General features: G+C 44.4%; 1 non-coding gene across 1 annotated transcript; it reads right to left on the reverse strand.

The window, feature by feature from the left end:
- Positions 1 to 2,263: 2,263 nt before the first annotated feature.
- On the reverse strand, positions 2,264 to 2,336 carry Trnaf-gaa (transfer RNA phenylalanine (anticodon GAA)). Its single transcript has one exon. It is a non-coding gene; the product is annotated as a tRNA-Phe (tRNA).
- Between the last annotated feature and the right edge of the window lie 24,258 nt (positions 2,337 to 26,594).

The raw sequence follows: 26,594 nt of genomic DNA on the forward strand, positions 1-26,594 counted from the left end.
GTCATCCCTTCTTAGGCTTGGCCTGTACCAAGGGGTACCCGCAAACCTGTCGAACTGGGGCTGGGAATTACGTTTCACCCAGTTACCTGTTGTGTATCAGACATATGGGTAGCTTTCAGCAGGGCATGGGGAGGAAGAACAAAAAGAGGAACCTCAAACACCGAAGCGGAGGAAGGGTAGGAGATGGAGAATGAAGAAAGAGGGAAAAAAGGGTGGGGGGGACTTTTCTGACGTCAGGCTACTGAAATTTCAGAACACATTTCCAAAAATATCCCAGACATTTTTCCCGTTGATGCGGAAAAAGAAAAGGAGGAGCATAGACATGCAGCATGGAAGGGAAAAAATGCTGCAAGGTCTCGGGCCCTGTGGTAGCCAAGTATGAACTCACAAAAAATTGTGAACGCCCTGGGGGTACAAATGATTATATCATATCACAAAAAAGGTCTATTCCTGGGGAAAGTTATGCATGTAAAAGGGGGAACTAACTTTTCAATTTATCTGGCTGCTCCAAGGACATTTAGTGCAAATCGTAACATCTTGATATATCTGTGCTGTTTTATGAATTGATACTACTTCCCCAGCATAGTAAGCTATCTTACAACCACGTACTGTTACATGTATGGTGAGGTGTCTAACAACAAATAGACAAATTTATATGGTTCCAAAGAATCGAATGCATCTACAATAGGAGGTATCCAAGAGTGGGGTTTCATCTGTAGTAGGAAGTATCTTAGAGTGGGGTTGAATGCATCCTGAACTGTAATGCTACATTATGTCATACTGCACGTCATGACAAATGCTTTGTTGGATGACGTGACAGTATGTGGCCTCAAAGCTCCATCTTGGGACTGTTGCTTTATCTTACATACATTAAAGACCTCTTGCGTATTACATTGCCAAACGCTAAGTTTGTTTTGTTGCAGATATCACAAACATTGCAATAAATAGCAAGTCAAGTACAGATTTAGAAACTGCTGTTAATCAAATTTTCACTGACATTGATAAATGGTTTGAAGCTAATACACTGTCCCTTAAGTGTGAAAAGACTCACCGTATGCAGTTAAGAACACGCCAGAGCATAAAAAAAGGCTCTGAGCAATACGGGACTTAACTTCTGAGGTCATCAGTCCCCCAGAACTTAGAACTACTTAAACCTAACCAACCTAAGGACACCACACACATTCATGCCTGTGCCACTGAACTCGCATTCGGGAGGCCGACGGTTCAATCCCGCGTCCGGCCATCCAGATTTAGGTTTTCCGTGATTTCCCTAAATCACTCCAGGCAAATGCCGGGATGGTTCCTTTGAAAGGGCATGGCCGACTACCTTCTCTGTCCTTCCATAATCTGATGAGATGAGACCGATGACCTCGCTGTTCGGTCTCTTCCCCCAAACAACCCAACCCTCATGCCTGTGCCCGAAGCAGGATTCGAACCTGCGACTGCAGCCCCTAGAGCCACTCGTCCACTCCGGGCGGCAAAGATTTCATTCCATTGTGTGTACAACATATGAAGACATGCAGATCGAAGAGGTTGACACAGTTGAATTTCTGGGATTACAGCTCCAGAATATTTTCAGTTGGGAAGGGCGCAATACAGAATTTCTAAACAAGTCTTACGAGTATTTGCAGTGCAAACGATGTCAGACACAGTTGATATAGAAGCAACAGAAAAAAACCTTGCATACTTTGCTTACTTTCATTCTACTATATCGTATGGGATTATATTCTGGGGTAACTCAGCAAACCAAGCAAAAGTTCTTAGAGTACCAAAGCGTGCAATAAGACTCATTTGTGGTGTAAGTTCGAGAAACCTGTTGGTGGAACAGGGTATTCTAACCACTCTTTCTCGGTATATGTAATCCTTATTGAAATTTGTTGCCGGCCTCTGTGGCCGAGTGGTTCTAGGCGCTTCATCCCGGAATCGCGCTGCTGCTACGGTCGGAGGTTCGAACCCTGCCTCGGGCAGGATTACATTATGCAAGGCAGTAAAACATGAGCTGGGAAGATGTAACATTTTGGAACACAAGCACATTTAATGGATGTCAGTGGAATATATTATATTGTGACAGGTTAATAAATGTTTTATGGAGGAATGGCGAGAAAGAGAGAGAGAGGGCACATCCCGATCTTTTATAGGGAAGTGCATGTTAGATGCTTTGTATTGTGACAGGTCTCGTTGTTGTACGTACGTTGCACTCGGTTTTTGTGGAGTGCGAGAGGGGTACGGTTAGTAGTCGTTTTGAATCGCAGAAAAAAACACGTGCCGAAACCCGGGATCGAACCAGGGACCTTTAGATCTTCAGTCTAACGCTCTCCCAACTGAGCTATTTCGGCCGACCAGACATTCAAGTGTTATCAGCCCTTATAGAGGATCGGCTCGCAGCCGCACTTGATGACGTAAGCAGTAACCACTCTTAGGCTAGGCGCAAATTGAGAAGCGTACTGCACGTGTGACGTGACACGCCACTACAGCGCGACACGCACGTGCTGCACGGGTCGCAAGGGTCCAGCGCATATTGCGACGCGTACACCATACTTCGCACGCGCCGACTGGCGACGCTCTGCGCTGACTGAACCGAAGCGCGCGCAACCTCTTATCTTTCTCAAACAATTTTACAGAAACTATTTTCTGAAAAGATATATGATTTTTGCCATACTTGGGCACTCCGTCACGAAGCTGACATATAACGCTACATCACCTCGCATATGAGCGTTCTTATTGTGATGTACACATTTTAGTAAGACACTACGCAAAACTCAAAAAGTTTGCAACAAAAATTAGGGGTCGCTATGATTTTGCGTTTGGTGTGTATTACACCATATGTTGCTGCGTATGAAATTTAGCTAACATGCTGAATTTTTGTTTAGACTTGGGAGGAGGTCTCTATCTGCCTCCGATCTTGAGAAAATGGATCCCATGAAGCGCGCTCACTTCCGATCTCACGCGCGCGAGAATGAAATACTCGCAACATCTCTCGTATCTCCTAAACCGCTCGAGACATCGAAACGAAAGTGTGGCTAATGCGAGCACACAAGGAGGAGAGTATTTTGCCAATTATTAAACACACGGAACTTCCTTACCTATGGCGATATATCACTACTTATACTTCTTTTTTTATTTATTTCACTCAAGTGACTAATTTTTTTTAAGAGTTATAGACAGCTAGCGAAACAACAGATTCCTAGTATGAAAATAAACATGAATTTTCTTCTTTTATGTTACTGCAAACCGACACTATGAGGTTTTTCGTAAGCTATTGAGCTCTGTGATTGCCAATAACTTGTTTAATGAGGCCCTCCCTTTCGGAATTCTGTCTCAATAGCTGCTGTGAGATGAGTTTGGCAAATTACATTGTGACAAAGGAAGTACAATTAAACCAGTCACCAAGAGAAATGTGGCCTTCACTCATAAATGGTGATGCTTCTTCGAATGAGAAAATGTTAACAACTCACACAAAAACAGATTGCCAATTCTGTTGGAATTTTGGTAGAATCCCCGTAACACATCGTATTTTTAACACTGAGCGACTGGAATGGAAACTTACCAAAGGATTTTATTCCTTCTCTTTATCTGAGCAGTATTAAAATAATAACGAGCGTTCCTTCCGGCGGAATGATAGGCACATGCGAGATACTGGTTACTCACCTAGGGCTTGCCAAACTGACAATACGTGATCGCGAATAAAATAGTAGTTATTGAGAAAAATAAACAATTGATCTGTCGCACAACACAATGGTGAGTGCACTGTCAGCAGCGACGGCTAATGCTCGCGACAGGAATGCACAAGCTAGCCATGTGTGTCTTGTGAGATGGAGTGCGAAAAACATTGTCATGAAAGTAGATCTGCCTTTGTCAGCAGCACATTTCAACAAATTAAATATATCTAATCATAACACTCTTTTAGGATATTCCTACTTTCGTAATAATACCGACCATTTACTTCATTTGTGTAGCCTGTTGTTGTATAATTAGTTTATTAATGCTGATAATGTCCATGCAACAATTGAAATGTTTTTTCTCATCACAGCGAACAAATTAAAACATTGTTATTTGTGGCTGCTTTTCGAGTGTTTCTAGTATGCAGTGGAAATATGTTGTTCGCATGCATGTAATACAGTGTGTCATATTACATTATTACATCCATGTCAGAGTATTCACAGTGAAACTCTATACTTCAGATCTTGGACGCTTTTTACAGAAGCATAAAGGGATCACACCTTTTCCCCTTTCTAAATTCTTGTAACAGACCCTACAGATACACTATCTTACTAGGCAGCGAGAAGATAACCTTGCTTTACTTTCAGGCCTTGGTTCCTTATCACATGATTTCATAATATTCCTTGCTTCCTTATTCACTATCCTCTTGCGATATGAAAACATCGCGGAGGCATATGGTGCAATTTCAGCGGCCAATGGCTCAACAGTTACTGAAGTATACATTTTACTTGACAGAATAAAAACAAAACAAAAGCATGCATATATAAATAACTGAAAAATATAACGTGCTAATGGCGAAAAACGAAACACTACCCAAAGGCAATAAAATTCAGTACACAGTAAGGCAAAATTTATCGTATGGGCAATATTACCACTGCTCATATGCGCTGTTCCGATGTAAACATACGGCCGGGCTACTTTTCCGGTCCCCGTCTCAAATTTCCGACAGTGCTAGCGAGGCAAGCGCGACGCGCGGCGCGAGAAACTGTGCCTCAACCACAACGCCGCGCGACCTGGTGCAGGCGCGTGTCGCGTCCCAGTCGCGTCGCGTCGCAGTTTGCGCGGTCCCATTTGAATCTGTGATGTTACAAAAATGCGCGCTGCGCTGCGTCGCGCCACACGCGCTATACGCGTCTCAATTTGCGCCTAGCCTGAGGCCTACGAGAAAGGCAGGTCGCGGCGCATCCTTCACGAAGGTAGGCCTGCACTCGCTCAAATAAGCAGACAAACTACGTTTCTACACCTATGAACCGGTAACTGTGTGTGTACGTACAAATGAGAATTGCATCTTCTACTGGAATCCGGTATTATGGAGTCTTTCTGTTATTAGTCATACGATGATCGGAACTCCATAGGCCTACTTATAATTCATTACGGCTGTACCGCGCGTATATGTATAATAAAAAAAATGTTTATTAGTTGCATAAGGCACCACTTCCTGTATGAAATGAGAACTGTTAAGCAGAAGAGACTGAATGCTATAAAAAAGCCGTTACATCGAGCGTTGATCTTAAACTTTGTTGTAGTACTGTTAATCAGTAAGACTTCATAATAGCAGATTCCAGTAGAAGATGCATTTCTCGTAAGTACGTAGACGCCCACTCCCGAGTTAACAGGTTCAGAAACGCTTTTTGACAGCTGAGCTGAGCGAGCGAGCGAATAACCACGTCGTCTTCTGTAGCGAAACGAGCACCGGTATGCAAGCAGAGCTGTGGGACACGTGGGTCAGGCGAGTATCGCGGGCAGGTGTTCGGATGTAAGGTCAGTTAGGTTTAAGTAGTTCCGAGTCCAGGGGGCTGATGACCTCCGATGTTAAGTCCCATAGTGCTCAGAGCCATTTTGAAATTTGTTGCAAGTAATGTGCCAGTTACCAACCAATAGCTCAATATGAATACTAGGAATAAGAATTTACGTACAGACATAAAATCACTTACTTTGGTCCGAAAAGGGGTCCAATATTCAGCCACACGCAGTTTTAATAAATTACCAGCAACCATTAAAAACTTGGTTTCAGGTAAAGAACAGTTTGAAAGACTTTGATAGACAACTCCTCCTCCTCTAGAGGCGAATTTGTTAAAAGAGACTGTTATGCCAGCTTCAGTAAAAATGTCTGTTGGATTTCACTTTTGACAGCACTTGGTCACAACAGTCAAGATCAGATACTTTCTGTATGATAAATTTAATACAACAGGATAACTGTGTTTCATTCTGCCAGTGTATTAATTCCGTAAACATTAGAAGTTACAGTTTACTGTTATGTTTATCTGTTTTGTTTTGTTTTAGGACGCAGTGTCAAAACTGTAGAATACGAAGGCAAAGAGAGGAGTGAAAAACGACTACACGTTATCCCAGTCAACGATAGAGAAGATAGTAAAAACACGGGCGTGGAGAAAGGTCTACAAAATACGCCATAGAGAAACGGAAGTCCAGAACTCAAAATTAAGTGCCCTTCGCCACATTGCTATGACGGATAAAAAGTAAAACGCGGTCGACAGCCCAAGTGTCGTTCGCTAAAAAGCCGGTAACCCAGACTGCAAACACAAACTGGAACGTAAGCGGTTAAAAAAGGGCATTCCATCAGGAAATGTCTGACAGCCAAAAGTCGAGCGCTGTGTGCACAAAGTGGTGCGGGATCACTACTTAACAAATGGCGATGGCTAAAAACAGTGCCCAGTACGCAACCTAGTTAAAATAATCTCACGTCGAGAGGGGTGAGAGGAGGTCGTCCAAACAGTTGGGAGAGGCTCAATAACCTGGAGCTTGTAAGACGAAGGGAGGGCCAGTGTCATGCCAAAGTGACACAATCTGTTGACAGAGGTCATCAGAGGGAATGTAAGAAGTAACAGGCCGAGGTACAAGGACTGCAGCTTTGGCAGAAGCGGCAGCAGCCTCGTTTACTGTCAGACCGATGTGACCAGGAACGTACATAAACATCACAGTGGCTCCATGAAGAGTAAGCCAGTGACAGCTTTCCTGCACCCGTTGCATTAAAGGATGGACGTTGTACAGCACACAGATGTTTTGAAGGGTACTGAGAGGCACAATTGAAAAGCCTGTGTCGCCAGATACACTACATGGCCTGATACAGGGCAAAGAGCGTAGCTCCAGAAGCCTGTAACGAAAAATGTTGGTGCCAATGACGAAGGCACACCCAATACCACAATTCGAGTCCTGACCAGGTTGGAGATTTTCACTGCCTGGGGAAAGGTGTTTGTGTTGTCCTCATCTTATGATGATGATGATCATCATCATCATAATCATCATCGGCCATGACAGTGGCCAAGTAAGATTGGGTAAAAAAATTGGACTGTGGGAAAGTTGGGACTTTGTACAGGCACTGATGACAGCGCAGTTGAGCGCCCCACAAACCAAACAACATTATCATCATCTGACACCACAGTCAGTCTGAGAGCCATCAGTGTACACAGAGGTACTATCATGAAGTTCCACATAAAGATCGTGGAACTGAAGGTGATAGAGTGAGGCTGGAGCAGTGTTCTTAGGAAGCGAATGAAGACCAAGGTGAACATGGACCCGTGCATAAAGCCAAAGTGGTGAAGGTTTCACATCCACTGGGAAAGTTGAAGGTAACGTCAAGTTAAGCTGCCAGAGAAAGAGCCGAAAGCGAACTCCAGGAGGTTACAGAGAAGAGGGATGTGCCCCAAACTGGCGATCAGAGGAGACATCGAAGATGATCATACATTGGATGGCCATGCACGGCAGACAAATGGCATGCTTATCTGCTGAGGAGAAAGTCATGACAGAAGGATAGTCGTGGTTCAGTAGCTTCTGCATACAGACTCTCAGTCAGACTAGTATAAAAAGTGCCGGTGGCCAAACAGATGCCACGGTGGATAGTATTGAGACAGTGTAAGAGACGGACATGCACTTGCATAAACGAAACACACACAGTGTAGTTTTGAACTGACAACGGACAGGTACAAACGGAGGAAGGTGGTTCAATCTCACCCCAGAAAGTAGCACTGAGGACATGTAGGACACTGAGGGATCACATACCTTGGGCTGCCAGGTAAGACATGTGAAAGGACCAATAAAGTATCCTATCGAGCATAAGCCCCAGGAATTTCGTAGTTTTAATGAACAAAAGTGCAACAGGTTCAAGGTGTAAAGACAGTGGAAGAAACCAAATGCGCCGCCAGCAAATCATACTAATTGTTTTGTCAGTGGAAAAACGAAAGACATTGTACACCCTCCTTGAGTAAAAACGAAGGAGACAAAACTGAAGATGCCTCTCAATGAGACAAATCCATGGAGAAATGCAATAGATGGCAAAATCGTCAATGAAAAGGGAGCCAGTGATACCCAGCAGCCATTATAGGGTTAATGCTGATGGGAAAGGAGACGACGCTCAGGACAGAACCCTGAGGCACAGGTGTCTGACAATGCAGAAGTCATGCATACCTTGAAAACTCGGTCCTTTAAAAATTCCTGAAGGAAATGGAGTAGGTGTCCATGGAAGCCCCATGTGTAGAGTATACAGCGGATACCAGTCTTCCAGCAGGAAAGATAGGCTTTCTCCAAATATAAAAACATGGCCACAGTTTAGTATTTCAGCAGAAAACCATTAATGACATGACTGGACAAAGTGACGATTTGGTCAACTGCAGAATGGCGAGCTTGAAAGCCGCACTGTTTAGTGGTTAGCAAATTGTGAGACTGGAGCCATGATACCAGCCAGGCATGAATCCTACGTTCCATCACCTTGCTAACACAGGTGGTAAGAGAAATGGGGCGGTAGCTAGAGGGAAGGTGTCCGTCATCTGCCCAGATGCAGTTGTACGTATTAAGCAGGAAGTGGTTGCCCTCAAGAGAAAGGTGCTGTGACATCTGAATGTCAACAGTGTCTGGCCCTGGGGCGGAGAATCTGCTTGAAGAGAGAGCATGCTCCAGCTCCCTCATAGTAAAGGTGGTATTGTAGCAGTCACGATTCTGAGAAGAAAAGCGTATCGCCCGAGCTTCCTCAGCTCGTTTCCGATGGAGGAAGGCTGAATGATAGTGGAGGAGCTCCAGATCTCTGCAAGGTTGCGACTCAAGGTAATGGAGATATCAATAGGGTCCATGATAACTTCGTGTGCTACTATCAGGCCAGCAATTGGAGAATGGATCTAGGTCCCAGAGTGCCGTCAGAGATTGGCGCACAAAATCGAAGAGGGAATGGAACTTTCAAAAGAACCAGTGAATTAAATGAAATCCAACTACTCTTCGCTATCCTGAAGAACGGGACGACGACGTATAACGATTGCTGTTTTCCGTCATAGGATGACAGTTAAATACGATGAGAGTACGTCTCCAAGGACGAATAGGAACACGGTACGGCACCAAGGCAATCAGAGTAAGGCTTGGTTCAGAGGAATTGCGAGGAGTGGAACGTTCTGTGGATATAAGGATAACGCCTGGAAGATACTGTACATAGCCATTGCAGATGGGAAACTTTTGTGTGTCGAAGGTCACTATAGTGGAGTAAAGCCTCCAGTCGGTCTTAGAAAGCTTGCGGTTTGGTTTTTACATAGATAGGGCAGGAATCAGCAATTGGATAGGTCCAAGTGGAAATAGGTGTACGTGGCGTCTGAGAGGAATATACATCTACATCCATACTCCGCAAGCCACCTGACGGTGTGTGGCGTAGGGTACCTTGAGTACATCTATCGGTTCTCCTTTCTATTCCAGTATCGTATTGTTCATGGAGAGAAGGATTGTCTGTACGCCTCTGTGTGGGCTCTAATCTCTCTGATTTTATCCTCATGGTCTCTTCGCGAGATATATGTAGGAGGGAGCAATATACTGCTCGACTCCCCAGTGAAGGTATGTTCTCGAAACTTCAACCAAAGCCCGTACCGGGCTATTGAGTGTCGCTCCTGCAGAGTCTTCCACTGGAGTTTATCTGTCTTCTCCGTAATGCTTTCGCGATGACTAAATGATCCTGTAACGAAGCGCGCTGCTCTCCGTTGGATCTTCTCTATCACTTCTATCCACCCTATCTGGTACGGGTACGACACTGCTCAGCAGTATTCAAGCAGTGGGCGAACAAGCGTACTGTATCCTATTTCCTTTGTTTTCGGATTGAATTTCCTTAGGACTCTTCCAATGAATCTCAGTGTGGCACCTGCTTTACCGACGATCAACTTTATATGATCATTCCATTTTAAATCACTCCTAATGCGTACTCACAGATAATGTATGGAATTATCTGCTTCCAGTTGCTGGCCTGCTGTATTGTAGCTAAATGATACGGGATCTTTTTTTCTATGCATTCGCAGCACATTACACTTGTCTACAGTGAGATTCCATTGTCATTCCCTGCACCATGTGTCAATTCGCTGCAGATCCTCCTGCATTTCAGTACAATTTTTCATTGTTACAACCTATCGATATACCACAGCATCATCCGAAAAAAGCCCCCGTGAAACTTCCGATGTCATCCAGAAGGTTCATTTATGTATATTGTGAATAGCAACGGTCCTACGACACTCCCTTGCGGCACACCTGATGTCACTCTTACTTCGGAAGACTTCTCTCCATTGAGAATGACATGCTGCGTTCTGTTATCTAGGAACTCTTCGATCCAATCACCCAATTGGTGTGATATTTGTAAGGGATCTGTGATCCCACGAACATAGATGCTAGTATCCGACGCCCAGGTCGATAGTAGACAGGAGTCGATTGTCGAGCGCTTCAGGAGGCAGTGAGACGGGTGTTGAGTGCAGGAGCAGCACTAGAGAGTGTCGAGTGAGCGGTGTTGCTGGAGAGACGGGCAAGAATAGTGGTCGATTGAGTTGTAAACGGTAAAATTCACCGGAGTATGACGAGTGAGCACGTCCTCCTGATCGCCGTGGGGTTGACCCTCACTAATACCGATTCGCGAGTGATATGAAACAGAAAGTGACAAGTGCCGAATTACGTGTTTCGCGTCAACCGCGTCGGACAGCAACAACCATGGGTTGCAGTGAGGATTGTTGTGAATGTTAACCATCATCATTGCGTGTGACGAAGTAATTAAAATCAGCAACCAAAAAAGATGTAACTGTGATTAGATGTGTAAGGCGAAGGTAGCAACTGCCTCAGAATTTGTGTGTTATTATAGAAAATACAATACAGTTTGTACATCGCAACCTTCGTGGTCCTGAATAATAGACAAACTTTCAATCATTCCACTATTCAGTCTCAGAATAGGCGCACTCGGTTGGAATATTCCCGAAACCACAGCATGAAAATCGATAGCCTTTCATCCATTATGCACAAAGTTATATAATTATAATAATTAACTGTTTGGCGGTTTCGATAAATTACACAAAATCCAATAAAGGAATATAATCGGGGGTGTTTCGTAGTCCATATGCCCTTCCTTTATTCATTAAATGACTGTGGGTAACTGTATCGAACGCCTTGCGGAAGTCAAGAAACACGGCATCTACCTGGGAACCCGTGTCTATGGCCCTCTGAATCTCGTGGACGAATAGCGTGAGCTGGGTTTCACACGATCGTCTTTTTCGAAACCCATGCTGATTCCTCCAGAGTAGATTTCTAGTCTCCAGAAAAGTCATTATACTCGAACATAATACGCGTTTTTGCTCCTGTGTTAAGGCAGAAGAGGTTAAGTTGATTAAGAAGGTAGGCCAATAAGGCAACTTTCAGACAGGTTCTGGGAGAACCCTAAAGGAGATGGTAGGAATTAAAGTCACCGAACAGCAGAAAGCTGCCCAATAAGCTGGAGGAAGTCTACGCTGGTGATATCGAATGATGGAGGGATGTAAATGGTGCAAAGGGAAAAGGTTAAGTGAGGGAGGTAAAGACGAGCTGCAGCAGCTTGAAAGCAGTAGGCAGGGAAATGGGTTAACTAAAAGTCGTCACATATGAGCAGCATGACTCCCACATGAGATGGAATGCTATCCTCTAGGAGAAGGTCAAAATGGACTGGAAAGAAATGCTATAGCTCAAAAGGGTTGTGAGTACGAAACTTTGTTTCCTGAAGACAGAGAGCAAATGTATGCTGTAATTTAAAGGACATCCATAAATACTCTTTGTAGGATCAAAGGCCGCGAATGTTCTACTGGAGGAGAGTAATGATAGGGAAATTGGAGGAGAGGAAAAATTAAGGGATGTCACCTCGGAGGCTGCCAAGTGCCAGCCTTCAGAGACTTGGTGCTACAGGGCACCGAGGCGGGAGGATCCTGCTCCTTGAGGTCTACAGAAGCGCCGGCGTTCTCCAGCTGTCAGCCTGCAGAGTTCACAGCAGAAAAACGGTAGGTGGTGCGCACTGGTGACATGTACGTTAGGCCAGTCAGAGTATCACATGGCGACACTATCGAAATGGATCTTCAAGTCGATGCAGGAAAACACCATCTCCATCTGTTTGACTTCTTGGAGCCTTTCAGGTTGGCAGAGGAAGACTCAGATGGTTGGCTGGAGGGATATCTGAAGTATTCATGGGAGTATTCCTTCTGTCCTTTCCAGCCTGCCGTATGTGTAGCTAATGACTCCGCCCCTTGAGACGAAAGTTTGGTGGCTAGTTGCACAACTGGAGGAGGAGACGGAGACCTTACCTTGATGCTGGTCAATTTCACAACTGCATTGCTAAATTTGAAGTTGCATGAATGCGTGGCCATCTCTTTCGTGGAGCGAGATGTAGCAAGAATGTTATTGTAGGTGCCAGATGGTAGAACGCATGATTTCCGACTAGCCAACAACTTGCGAGCGACTGGGCAAGGTACTTTTTCCTTAACCCAAATCTCCTGGACAGCCCTTTCACTGAGATATATTAGCAAAGACGGGAGAAGGCGGCATGGTCGCCATTGCAGTTTCTGCAGTGGAGAGGAGGAGGTGGACAATCAGCCTCATCAGCGCCCCTACCCCAGGTTACACATTTGGCTGCATGTTGACGGGACTATCGAGTGTGGTTGTAGTGATGACGCTGGTGGCAACACATCAGGTTTGGAATATGAGGTCTGACTGTGATAACTTCATAACCTGCTTTGATCTTTGACAGTGGAACCACTCTATCAAAAGTAAGAAAGAGAGTGCGTGTGGGAACTAAGGAGGTATCTACTTTTTTTCACCACCCGTGGACTGCAATGACACCCTGATCAGAAAGGTACGTTTGGATTACTGTCTCGGTCAGACGATTGAGCAGCCTTGTATAAATAACACTATGGGAAGTTATGAGCATTCGACTGACTTCGACATGAACAGGATATCCATGGAGGAGCAAAGCTGCAAGCAGTTGTCGTGTTTGAGAATCAGAAGTAGTTTCCAAAAACAAAATACCATTGCGTAAACGAGAGCAGGATTCCACAGGGCCAACAACTGCATCAACGCCTTTCAGAATAATAATACGATATACCACAGTTTAAGGAATGACCATTTTCAGTACGTGAAACCACGAGGCACTGTGGTGCAGCTGGGAGGGTCTTTGAATCAGGAGCCTCATTCCATTCACGTTTCGTAGCCAATGACTTTGAAGATGATAGGCTCATTACGAGAAAATCCCCATGATAGCAAGTGCCTCCGAGGCGCGCTCTTTCGTGCTGGGGGCTCCCTTCAGAAGGGAGCGCACCCCGCCTTAGGGGGTTGTTACACCTCAGGTCACACCTCCTGAACTCCTGCAGAGGGAACAATCGGCAATTTGGGAAGGTAGTAGCTCAGGCAATCACCCCTACCTGGGCCAGACCTTTACCAGGGGGGGGGGGGGGGTTCATGCAAAAACCTGTTGACCCGGGGCTGGGAATTATGCGTTACCTAACTACTTCAGGAGTTCACAGGGAGGAAGAAGAAAAAGAGGAACCTGAAACGGAGGAAGGACAGAAGAAGGTGAACTAAGAAAGGGAAAAAGCAGCAGTGGATAGTTTCTGATATTGACTAATGAAAATGCAGAAAATATTTCCAAAAACAATCCAAACATGTTCCACAAGAAAGGGGAAAAAGAACAGCAAGAGGATAGGCACTTATCATGGAAAAGAAAAGATGCTGCAAATGCTGGGACCCCGTGGTAGCCAAGCACGAACCAGCCAAAGTGTGGTGAGCCCCTGGGGGGGGGGGGGGGGGGGTGGGGATTACTGTTATGCATTCACATGTTTTGATTATCTCCTTACAAATGATCGAGGAAGTGAACATCATATTCAAGTGCTTCATGTTATACTTTCTGACTTTTTCCACACCCAAAACAATCATCCCATTTTTGTGTCTATGGAACGAAAACTGAATCAAATCTAATCTGATCTTATACGAAATGCATGTCTCATGTTACCTAACTTGACACAATGTGAAGCATTACATGGACAGACTCACGCAATTTTATGTAAATGTAACTTCGAAAAAACGACGGGAAACGAAAAATGCTCACTAATCTATTCTTTTACTGTAAATTACTTCAAGTATAAATAACCTAAGTACGTTAATTTTAAGAAACATTATTTCATAAATAACACATCAAAGCCTGTGGCTGATTGCAATCGATTAGAGAACTTTTTTGTTTTAGAATCTAAGTGAAGAGAGTTCCTGCTCTGATCTTTCTCTCTTTTCATTTAGCTTTTTTTTACTGCTAGGACGCACTATACCTGCGTTCCTTGTGTACCAGTAACTAATATTTCTTTTCTGTAGATGAATCTGATGTAACTGTACCTTCAGAAGTACTCTTAATTAAATTAAAGTAAATTAGTTAAGTTTCAGGAGTTCTCATCTTAACAGTTTTAATAGATGTAAGATAAAAGAAAGGTTTTATTGTTGCAGCCAACGACCAATCCGAGCTTAAAGGATCGTTTCAGGGAGACGCAATGGCCGAATGTAATTAGTATTCTGCCAGTTATTCATTTGCAACTTGCTACAGCATCCATGAGATTAACTGCCGATCATCGCGAAGGGGTTTGCAAACCTGAATGCAAGCACGGGATCTTAAATGATCTAGTCATAGTCTCCAAGCTACGATTCCTTTTCGCCCGTAGGTAACAGATACCGGGCCCGCAAAACTGGTGGTGATGTTGTAAGATGTAATCTTCTCCATACTTTACAGCGTTTCCCTGTAACTCAATTTCGCCACTAATAAAAATGCATCCACTGTCAATAATGGACATCTGCTCCAGTTAATTCTAACAGTTTTATTTTCAGTGTTTAATTTCAATTTCTACGTAAAACCAAATTTTAGTAATCTTGCGTGAGTATATGCTTCAAATGCATCATACACTGAAGAACCAGAGAAGCTGGTACACCTGCCTAATATCGTGTAGGATACCCCGATTACGCAGAAGTGCAGTAACACGACGTGGCATGGACTCGACTAACGTCTCAAGTAGTGCTGGAGGGAACTGACACCATGAACCCTGCAGGGCTGTCCATAAATCAGTAAGAGCACCAGGGGTGGAAATGTCTTCTGAACATTACGTAGCAAGGCATCCCAAATATGCTCAATAATGTTGATTTCTGGGGAATTTTGTGGCCAGCTAAAATGTTTCAACTCAGAAGAGTGTTCCTGCGACCACACTGTAGCAATTCTGAACGTGTGGGCTGTAGCATTATCCTGTTGGAATTCCCCAAGTCCGTCGGAATGCACAAGGGACAGGAATGGATGCAGGTGATCAGACAGGATGCTTCCGGGTACGTGTCACCCGTGAGTGTCGTATCTATACGTATCAGGCGTCACATTTCACTGCAACTACACACGCCCCACACCTTTACAGAGCCTCCACCAGCTTCAACAGTCCCCTGCTGACATGCTGGGCCCATGGATTCAACTCAGAAGAGTCCATACCCGTAATTATCCATCTGCTCGATACAATTTGAAACGAGACCCGTCCGACCAGCCAAATGTTTCCAGTCATAAACAGTCCAATGTCGGTGTTGACGGGCCCATGCGAGGCGTTAAGTGTCATGCAGTCATCAAGGGTACACGTGTGGGCCTTCTGCTCGAACATCCCATATCGTTGATGTTTCGTTGAAGGGTTCGCACGCTGGCAGTTGTTGATAGGCAGCATTGAACTCTGCAGTAATTTGTGGAAGGGTTGCCATCTGTCACGTTGAACGATTCTCTTCAGTCGTCGTTGGTCCAAACTCACTTAAATCTTGAAAACTTGCACTTTTAGCAGCAGTAACCGATCTAACAACTGCGTCAGACACTTGTTATCTTGTATAGCCGGTACCAACCGCAGAGCCGTATTCTGCCTCTCTACATGTCTCTGAATTTGAGTACGCATGCCTATACCAGTTTCTTTGGCGCTTATTTTGTTTCGTAATATGGGTACTAACATTAACAAGTGAGAAGGCGCGAATATGTCAAGATTTTTTTATTAGAACATCTTCGTAAGTCGAAAAGCAAGTTCCTTTCTTTTACATTCCTAAACGTGGTTAGCGTTCGAGCCTCAGAAGACAAACGTGTATGAGGTGACGGTTTGGTTCCCGCTCAAACTTAATTTTTAATCTATACTATCGCCACAAAAAGAAATTTTCAACATATCAACGAGATATGTTTTACCTTAGTAACTTTGGACATACCGGGTAAAGGCGGGAAAGCTTCATTCACTCGATATGGTAGATGCCGTTTTAATTTATGTTTTCCATGCTTGTATGACAAAAGCCATCGTGCAATGTGTGACGTCGAGAGCACATCCGACGAATAATAGTACAGTACTCTTGTGGTCTGGTTCATTGTGACTTACTACAATACTGAACAACGTCAATCGCTTCATTACATATCGAGGTTTGACTTGTGCCTTCCAATGAAATTACAATGAAATGAATACCCCTATACGATATATATACATATATATCACCGGCCATTTGACCATCTTCTTCTGTGCGCATGCAAAAACAGTGCTCGAACTGTCACGGGAATCAGCAAAAAGCCGCGATCAATGAGTGTAATGGGCAGGTGCAGTATGAATAATAGTGTGGGACAATAAGTTGGGAATGTGGGTCTCCAGGCAGGCGTGCCAGAGATAAGCCCCTGCAGTCGCATTATCCTCCGTGCCCTCGGTGGCTCAGATGGATAGTGCATCCGCCATGCAAACAGGAGATCCTGAGTTCGAGTCCCAGACGGGGCACACATTTTCAACTCACCCCGTTGACGTATATCAGCGCCTGTATGCAGCCTGGGGTACTCATTTCATTGTTATTTCATTCTAAACCAGCTGTATGCTTACCGATGGTATCTGTTCTTTTGGACATGTCCGAAAGAACACACACCACCTTCGTACATATATTAGGCCTTCCAAGACAGTCCGTCGTCCTTGAAAATTTAATTGAAAGTAGTAAATGGTCAAACAACATATGAAATTCGATATAACGACATGAAAATGCATGTATTTTTTTTCATTATATTACTTATCAGATGTCAAATAATCTGACCACTGACGAAAAAAATGTACGACGGTTCGAACTGTGTGGCCTTGTCCACGAGATTTCGCAAAGCGAGAACGTTAACGACCTTACCACAATGATATCTCATAACCACCCCATTCGCATACATACATCAGTTACATAATAGACGTGTAAAAATTCCTCTTCCGATTGCACCTTATTACTTGCACATCATGTAGTTTTAAAGGAGTACTAAAGCTGCACAAAGTTTGAAGTGAATCCGTGACCCAAACGTTTGGCCTTCCCTTGTCAGAGGGCGTTTACTCTGAATTTTCACAACCAAATGAATAGTCGGAAGTAATTAAATGTGGTATCAAATTAACCACCATGGTGTCTAATTTTACAAAGAATGTTTAGTTGCTTGTAAGTACTCAGTAATAACGAAAAAAGTGCTTTGAGGGATAATAGCAGCTAGCTGTATAATGGAGTGTGAAGAGGTTATTACTTCAGAGCCTGCTTATTTTCCATACAAAAGTTACTGATGTACAAGTTCCTGAATACTTTCTTTCGTGTTGAATAGATAAATATCAGCTTATAGTATAAACTGAAACTTCGTTGCTTACTTTTCATCTGCATGCTGCTTATAATAGAACATAAATCTATAAATATATTTCAAGCCTGCTGAGCAAACCTTGAAAGTTAATATCTTTGAAAAATGGTCAAATGCTGTGGAAAATGTTTTTTTCTAAAAGTAAGACACAAAATAGATTACAGACACATTTGGCATGCCTCATTTGCTTTACATGATTTACAACACCACTGAAACATGTATCAACGATTTCTATAACCTATTGTATCTCTTACTTTTTGTTGCGGCGTAAATTCAAATGCCGGCACGTCAGTTGAGAACGATAGAGAAGGCTGTGAGAGGCTGTCAGCCAATCCTACACTGACCGACCACTCTCCAGGACGACAACGCGGCAGCAGCGAGCCCTATGTGAAGAGGACATAAGCGCCGTGACCGACTGGCGACGCCCCAGTTCAGTTCTAGCTTCAAGAGTAGTGATTTGGATAGAAGCGTCAACGCTCGTTACTTCGCTTGTGCCCTCTATGTAATATAAGCTTAGGAATTATTATACTGAAGAGATTGCTTATTTTGTATGTCGCCCTTTGCTTGAGACACATCAGTGTAATTGTCAAAGTTAAGCATTAATATTAGATGAGCTGGATTTACGAGACGAAACTACTTTCGCTAGACTATGTATAATGGACATCCTTGAAAACCACAACCTTACAGAAAGTGACTGGAATTTTTTTCAGACAATGGCGATAAAAATGGTTGTGAGGGTACAACGTGAAATAATAACGTTTCTCTCATAAATTCTTGTTGGCTACTTAGCCCATGTAACACACGACGCTATTCAAACGTCGGATCTATACCAAGTGACGTCTAATGACACCTTAATTTCTGCTGGAAGCGCCTTCCGGCAACTCCCAAGGAATCTTTTTTGAACTCACTGGAACAAGTCGGCGCAGGTGATTCGAAATAGTACTCATGTGTTGAATCAGAACTTGACTGCAATTTGCCGCTGCGCCGACAGCAGCGAACGTCGAAATGGGCGGCCAACATGAGGCGATGGGAAGGGACATGGGGACGAGCTACTGTGTGTGTGTGTGTGTGTGTGTGTGTGTGTGTGTGTGTGCGTGTGCGTGTGTTTTCTTGCCGGGGGGGGGGGGGGGGGGGGGGAGAGAGACAGATTGTATGGCTGAAGAGATTCGTTCCGGCACTTAAAATATTAGAAACTAAGCTCTGCGTTAAACTTATACATAGCTCCGAAGATGTAATGGAGTTGTTACACAAATACAGTGAGTCTAGAAGCTCTCTAAGATTACTGCGAAGAAGTGGAGATGCAACACAAAATGGTGGGCCGTACTGGTAGTGAAACTTTTTGACCTTGCTTGCATTTGTGAGGATCTTGCAAATTTATTCGTTGTTGTAATCTTACTCTTTGCCGCAAGATCAATGTCCTGCGGTTACCACTCTCATTCTCGAAGCTGTAGTTAAAATTCGTACATGCTCAAGCTGCAGCTTGACGGTTCTGTGATAGTGACGAAAGGACCCAAAACCGGTCTTAATGCATGTTTCCCACTCGTTTGTGGATTTAAAAAAGTGCGCAAACCCCTTAGAAATTCACCGTATTCCGCTGAGCACATGAAACGACGTAAAACTTCGTCGAGAGTGGGCAAACCTAAGGAAATTATTTTATGGGCTGTATACGTAACGTGCATCATTCAGGGTGACAATTATTGAACTACACAGTTATTATCTACGGCGTGTACACACTTTATTCAACATGTAAATTTCACTAAAGTTACTCGGATTTAGGTTATGACATATTCGATACGCCTGCCGTCACTGGCGATGATGCGGTGCAGACGAATAGCGAAATTCTGCATGACCCGCTGAAGTGCCGAAACGTCGATGCTGTCGATGACCTCCTGAATGGCTGTTTTAAGCTCAGCAGTGGTTTTGGTATTATTGCTGTACATCTTGCCTTTAATACAGTCCCACAAAAAGGAGTCGCATGTGTTCAGATCCGGAAAATATAGCGGCCAATCGACGCCTATGTCAGTGGCCTGTGGGCACCCCAGAGCCAGAATGCGGTCTACAAAGTGCTCCTCCAGTACATCGCACACTTTCCTGCTTTGATGGTCGTTGAGGGAGAAGAGACTTCTCGATCAAGAGATGCGAATTCTCAGTCCCCCAAATGTGCCGATTTTGCTTATTGTGTTCAAACGTGTGTGTACTCTCATGGGACATAACTGCCAAGGTCATCAGTCCCTAAGCTTACACACTACTGAACCTAAATTTTCCTAAGGACAAACACACACACCCATGCCCAAGGGTGGATTTGAACCTCCGCCGGGACCAGCCGCACAGTCCATGACTGGAGCGCCCTAGGCCGCTCGGCTAATCAAAAATGGGTCTGAGCACTAAGGAACTTAACATCTATGGTCATCAGTCCCCTACAACTTAGAACTACTTAAACCTAAATAACCTAAGGACATCACACAACACCCACTCATCACGAGGCAGAGAAAATCCCGGACTCCGCTTTGCTTATTGACGAACCTATTCAAATGAAAGGGGGATTCGTCGCTAAATCAAACCATACAGCGTATACTAATTCCAATCATGCCTCGCAGCCAACCGTGCACTTTGAACCTCGTAAGGCAATTCGTTCAGAAATTATGACGATTTTATTTCATATAGTTCAATAATTCTCACCCTGCATCTGCATCCAGTATCTACAAAAGTAGATAATTTGTGGCACTCAAGCTGCAAAGACGCTATTTATGCCGTTCACAGGGAATGTCCGTTTATCGAGACATAACTTCAGTTCTTGTGCTATGCTCTTGTATGTCAAAGATAGCTGACTTGCTTTGTGTACCATCTTACAATACAGCTGTTGATACATGCCGTCTTTAACCTTGAAAACAGCAGTGGCCAACACCCCCCTTCCTAGGCTGTTGCAATAAGAAGTAGCTTCTACATTCTCCTGTCGATTCATTGGCTCAGCAGAGTTCGAGCAAAAGTGTATATTTTTATGATAAATGCCCCCCTCCCCTTCCCAGTCTTCAATACTTAGTGCATGAAACACCTTGCAGATCACATGTTTAAATTCACTTACGTTACTGGAAATTCGACGCAAATATTTTAACACGCTGTTTCTAAATCTAATCCAGTCGAGAACCTGACATTTTGTTACCAAATAATTAATTAGCTGATTGGTGAACATATTCCAAGACACTTTATCCTCCCTCTCATGACGGTCTGTAGGGTAAAAATAGCCAGAACTGCTTTTGAAACAATCATTTCAGGAAGAACAGCATGACAGCCTTGAAAGGACTGCATACGTGAATAATTAGATGTGTCTAATAATTATACGATGCCAGGGTTTATCTGGCAGTGCTTTGGGTAGAACAATTCGATGCCATGACAGCCTACAGCCCGCATCTCGTGGTCGTGCGGTAGCGTTCTCGCTTCCCACGCCCGGGTTCCCCGTCGGGGTCAGGGTTTTCTCTGCCTCGTGATGGCTGGCTGTATTGTGATGTCCTTAGGTTAGTTAGGTTTAAGTAGTTCTAAGTTCTAGGGGAGTGGTGACCTAAGATGTTAAGTCCCATAGTGCTCAGAGCCATTTTTGAACAGCCTACATCTTGTAAGAAATTCCCTAATCACACGATAACGGCATTTGCAAATAATCTAACATTGTGCGAATGGGGCAGATGGTATCAAAGCCAACAGCTGCACTTACCGGATGCAATGTGCGAGGCCTGGTGGAGCACACTAGAACAGTCGCAGTACCACGAACGTTGTTAGCTGGCACTGCCCGTCACTGCATTCCGAGCGGCTCAGGAAGCGATGTCACAGTACATCGTGTTTCGCGCCGCCCGTGTCTGCGTTTCTCGTGGCAAGACGACTTGTATCATTCGCATTGCCTCTGAGCGATTTAATAGCTGGTGTTTATGTTGGCATTTTCGAAGTCCAGAACACCGTAGGAGTTACCAGGCGAAGTCAAAAGCAGCCACATGCAACTCTCAAGTGGTCCGTCACTCATCGTGACGTTCGTCGTTTTTGCGTTTCCTCAAACGCCGGAACAAGCACACGCACGCACCTATGTAACTATTCCACGTTCTCTCACTGCATCAGCCCGCAGGATCCTGAAAACGTACGCACTGTTCACCAGGAGGCCTCCAGTTTCCGGTTTCGTGCGTTCAGTTTCAGTTTGTAGTGCAGGGCTCTGTTTGCTGCGCTACCCAAAGCAGCACAGAGAACAACGCCGCATTTTTTATTATAAACCGTCATTGAACAAAAAACAGTTTTTAATGAAGAAAACCGCCACTGAATCACCAGAAACGCGCCACAGCATACCAGCCGCAGAGTGGTCACTTTCGGCGCGCTGGGTCCCCCAGCACAGTGTGTAGCGTCCTCTCACTGCGACGCCTGCCAGGCACCTGCGCAGTCGCTGAACGACGGCACTGCGGCCGATGTGTATTTGGTACTAACACTGAAGACTAACGTACCACTTGGTACAGTACAAGATAACAGTCACTTCTCTAAATTTATAATTGATTATAAACTTTGCTGCACAGAGATGTGTAATACAACTCTCGCACTGCTGACTCTGTAGTGGGACAAGAATGTACCCGAAGGGGCGTCCAAGCGGTCCGGACAACACATTGCATGTTGTACCACCATACAGCTGGACTTTCATAGGTGGTGGTCCAGATTGTTGTACACACCGGTACCTATAATACCCACTGACACGTCTTATTGCATTGATGCATGCCTGTATTCGTCGTTGTATACTATCCACAAGTTCATCAATGCACTGTCGGTCCAGATTATCCCATTCCTCAACTGTGACTCGGCCTAGACCCCTCGGAGTGGTTGATGAGTCACGTCGTCAATAAACAGCTCTTTTCAATCCATCCCGTGCATGTTAGATAGGGTTCATGACTGGAGAGCATGATTGTCACTCTAGTCGAGCGATGTCTTTATCCTGAAGGAAGTCATTCACAAGATGTGTATCATGGAGGCGCGGATTGACGTGCATGAAGACGAATGCCTCGCAAATATGCTGCCGATTTGGTTGCAACCATATGCAGCCCGATATGGCCGCACTACGCCCATGAACCATGGACCTTACCGTTGGTTGGAAGGCTTGCGCGTCGCAGCGATAAATATACCCATACCGTAGGTGCAACCACAACGAATGGGTATCTATTGAGAGGCCAGACAAATGTGTGGTTTCTGAAGAGGAGCAGCAGCATTTTGTGTAGTTGCAGGGCAACAGTTTGGATGTTTGACTGTTCTGGCCTTGTAACACTAACCAAAACGGCCTTGCCGTGCTGGTACTGTGAACGGCAAGAGGAAACTACAGCCGTAATATTTCCCGAGGGTCTGAAGCTTTTCTGTATGGTTAAATGATGTTAGTGGCTCCGTTGGTAAAATACTCCGGATGTAAAATAGTCCCCCATTCGGATTTCCGGGCGGGAGCAACACTTCTGGTCATGTGAATACAGGCTTATAAATACAAAACCAAATAGGAGTAATGCAGGAATAGGCTTAATAATGAATAAAAAAATAGGAGCGCGGCTAAGCTACTACAAACAGCATAGTGAACGCATCATTGTAGCCAAGATAGACACGAAGCCCACGCTTACCACAATAGTACAATTATAAATGCAAACTAGCTCCACAGATGAAGAGATTGAAGAAATGTATGATGAGATAAAAGAAATTATTCAGATAGTGAAGGTAGACGAAAATTTAATAGTCATGGAGGACTGGAATTCGATAGTAGGAAAAGGGAGAGAAGGAAAAGTAGTAGGTGAATATGGAATGGGGGTAAGGAATGAAAGAGGAAGCCGCCTGGTAGAATTTAGCACAGAGCATAGCTTTATGATGAAAGAAGATTGTTTACGCGGAAGAGGCCTGGAGATACTTGAAGGTTTCAGATAGATTATATAATTATAAGACGGAGATTTAGGAACTAGGTTTTAAACTGTAAGACATTTGCAGGGGCAGATGTAGACTCCAACCACAATCTATTGGTCATCAGATTAAAACTGAAGAAACTGCTAAAAAGTAGGAATTTAAGATGATGAGAACTGGACAATCTGAAAGAAACAGAGGTTGTAGAGATTTTCAGAGAGAGCATTAGGGAACGATTGACAAGAACTGGGGAAAGAAATACAGTAGAAAGAGAATGGCTAGCTTTGAGAGATGAAATAGTGAAGGCAGTAGAGTATCAAGTAGGTAAAAAGACGAAGGCTACTAGAAAGCCTTGGTTAACGGAAGAGATACTGAATATAATTGTTGAAAGGAGAAAATATAAAACTGCAGTAAATGAAGTAGACAAAAAGGAATACAGATGTCTCAAAAATGAGATCACAAGACGCTCAAAATGGTTAAGCAGGGTTGGCTAGAAGATGAATATAAGGATGTAGAGTCGTATATCAGTAGGGGTAAGATAGATACTGAATACAGGAAAAATAAAGAGACCTTTGGAGAAAAGATAACCACTTGTGTGAATATCAAGCAAAGAACGGTAAGCAGAAAGATGGAAGGAGTATATAGAGGGTCTATACAAGGGCAATGTACTTGAGGGCAATATTGTGGAGATGGAAGAGGACGTAAATGAAGATGAAATGGGAGATATGATACTGCGTTAAGAGTTTGACAGAGCACTGAAAGACCTAAGTCGAAACAAGGCTCCCGGAGTAGACTAGATTCCATTAGAACTACGGATAGCTTTGGGAGAGCCAGTCCTGACTTTTATAACCAGGAATAACACAATAACCTCTTCAGTCTGGTTTATTAAATCACAAATCAATTTTTAACAATTATGTTAGCCACGGGTCTACCCAGGCTCACACTCAGAAGTAATGCATAATTAAAGTTCGGTTATACCAAATGTCCATGGTGGGGTGCACGTCCCGTAATTATTCCCAAGTCCAGTGAAGTTCAGTCTCTCCAAGTGAAGTCGCAAGATTTAAGCCGAGCAGCCGGGTAACTTCGAGTGGTGCAGCGAGTCATCCACAAGCAGCTGGAAAACGGCGTACTGCACTTCCCGACGAGAACTACCGTTTGCGGCGGTGGCAGTGTTTATATAAGGTTGATAGTTAATGGAGCCGTCGGCTGGGGTCGCTGTTTTCCAGGGAAAACCAATCGCAATGTTTTCTGGCGTAGCCATTTGCTGTGTGCTGACAAACGCGCGCGCACCAAGGCGGTCAGCGATGGTAGCCGCGAGCCGCCGGAGAAGTGCGGCAGGCGATGCATTTCTCGGCCACGTAAGGGAGCGTGCGTGTGAACACGGCCAGCGATGGAAGCAGCCCAGAGAAGTGCGGCCAGCGATGCATTTGGCGGCCGCGTACTGGAGCGCGTTGTTCGGTGTTTGTTAGAAGTGGTGTATACCACACTGACAAAACTCTCCCATCTGGTGAGCAAGATGTATAAGACATGAGAAGTACCCTCAGGCTTCAAGAAGCATATAATAATTCCAATCCCGAAGAAAGCAGGTGTTGACAGGCGTGAAAATTACCGAGTTATCAGTTTAATAAGTCACGGCTGCAAAACACTAACACGAATCTCAAATACAGGGGCCGAAAGCTATTTACAATTTGTACAGAAACCAGATGGTGGTTATAAGGGCCGAGGGGCATGAAAGGGAAGCAGTGGTTGGGAAGTGACTGAGACAGCCTATCCCCGATGTTATTCAATCTTTATATTTAGCAAGCAGTATAAGAAACAAAAGGAAAATATGGAGTAGGAATTAAAATCCACGGAGAAAAAACAAAAACTATGAGGTTTGTCGTCCACATAAGTAATTCTGTCAGAAACAGCAAAGGACCTGGAAGAGCAGTTAAACGGAATGGACAGTGTCTTGAAAGGAGGATGTAAGATGAACATCAACAAAAGCCAAACGACGATAATGGAATGTGTAAAGCTGAGGGAATTAGATTAGGAAATGAGGCACTTAGAGCAGTAAATTAGTTCTGCTATTTGGGGAGCGAAATAAACGATGGTGGTCGACGTAGAGAGGATATAAAATGTAGACTGGCTGTGGCAAGGAAAGCGTTTCTGAAGAAGAGAAACTTATTAACATCGGGTATAGATTTAAGTGTCAGGAAGTCCATTCTGAAAGTATTTGTATGGAGTGTAGCCACGCATGGAAGTCAAACACGGGCGATAAATAGTTTAGACAAGGAAAGAATAGAAGCTTTTGAAATGTGGTGCTTCAGAAGAAAGCTGCAGATTAGATGAGTAGATCACGTAACTAATGAGGAGGTAGTGAATAGAATTGGGGAGAAGAGGAATTTGTGGCACAACTTCACTAGAAGGAGGGATCGGTTAGTAGGAAATGTTCTGAGGCATCAAGGGATCACCAATTTAGAATATGAGGGCAGCGTAGAGCGTAAAAATCGTAAAGGGAGACCAAGAGATGAATACACTAAGCAGATTCAGAAGGATGTAGGTTGAAGCAGGTACTTGGAGATGAAGGAGGTTGCAGAGGATAGTGTAGTATGGAGAGCTACACAACAAAAACAAACATGGTTGCACTATCGACCGGGGGATGGCATTCACGTATCGTACAGCCGTTTGGCGCCTTCCATGATCACCAGTGGCCTACGTCGGACCCACATAATGCCACCCCAAAACACCAGGAAATCTCCACCTTGCTGCACGCGCTGGACAGTGTGCCTAAGGCGTTCAGCCTGACCGGGTTGCCTCCAAACACATCTCAGACTATTGTGTGGTTGAAGGCATATGCGACAATCATCGGTGAAGAGAACGTGATGCCAATCCTGAGCGGTCCATTCGGCATGTTGTTGGGGCCCATCTGAACCACGCTGCAAGGTGTCGTGGTGGCAAAGATGGACCCCGCCATGGACGTTGGAAGTGAAGTTGTGCATCATGCAGCCTATTGTGTACAGTTTGAATCGTAACACGACGTCCTGTGGGTGCACGAAAAGCATTACTCAACATGGTCTTGTCGCCGTCAGGT

The sequence above is a fragment of the Schistocerca gregaria genome, chromosome 6, assembly GCF_023897955.1.
Source record: "Schistocerca gregaria isolate iqSchGreg1 chromosome 6, iqSchGreg1.2, whole genome shotgun sequence".
Lineage (NCBI taxonomy): Eukaryota > Metazoa > Arthropoda > Insecta > Orthoptera > Acrididae > Schistocerca > Schistocerca gregaria.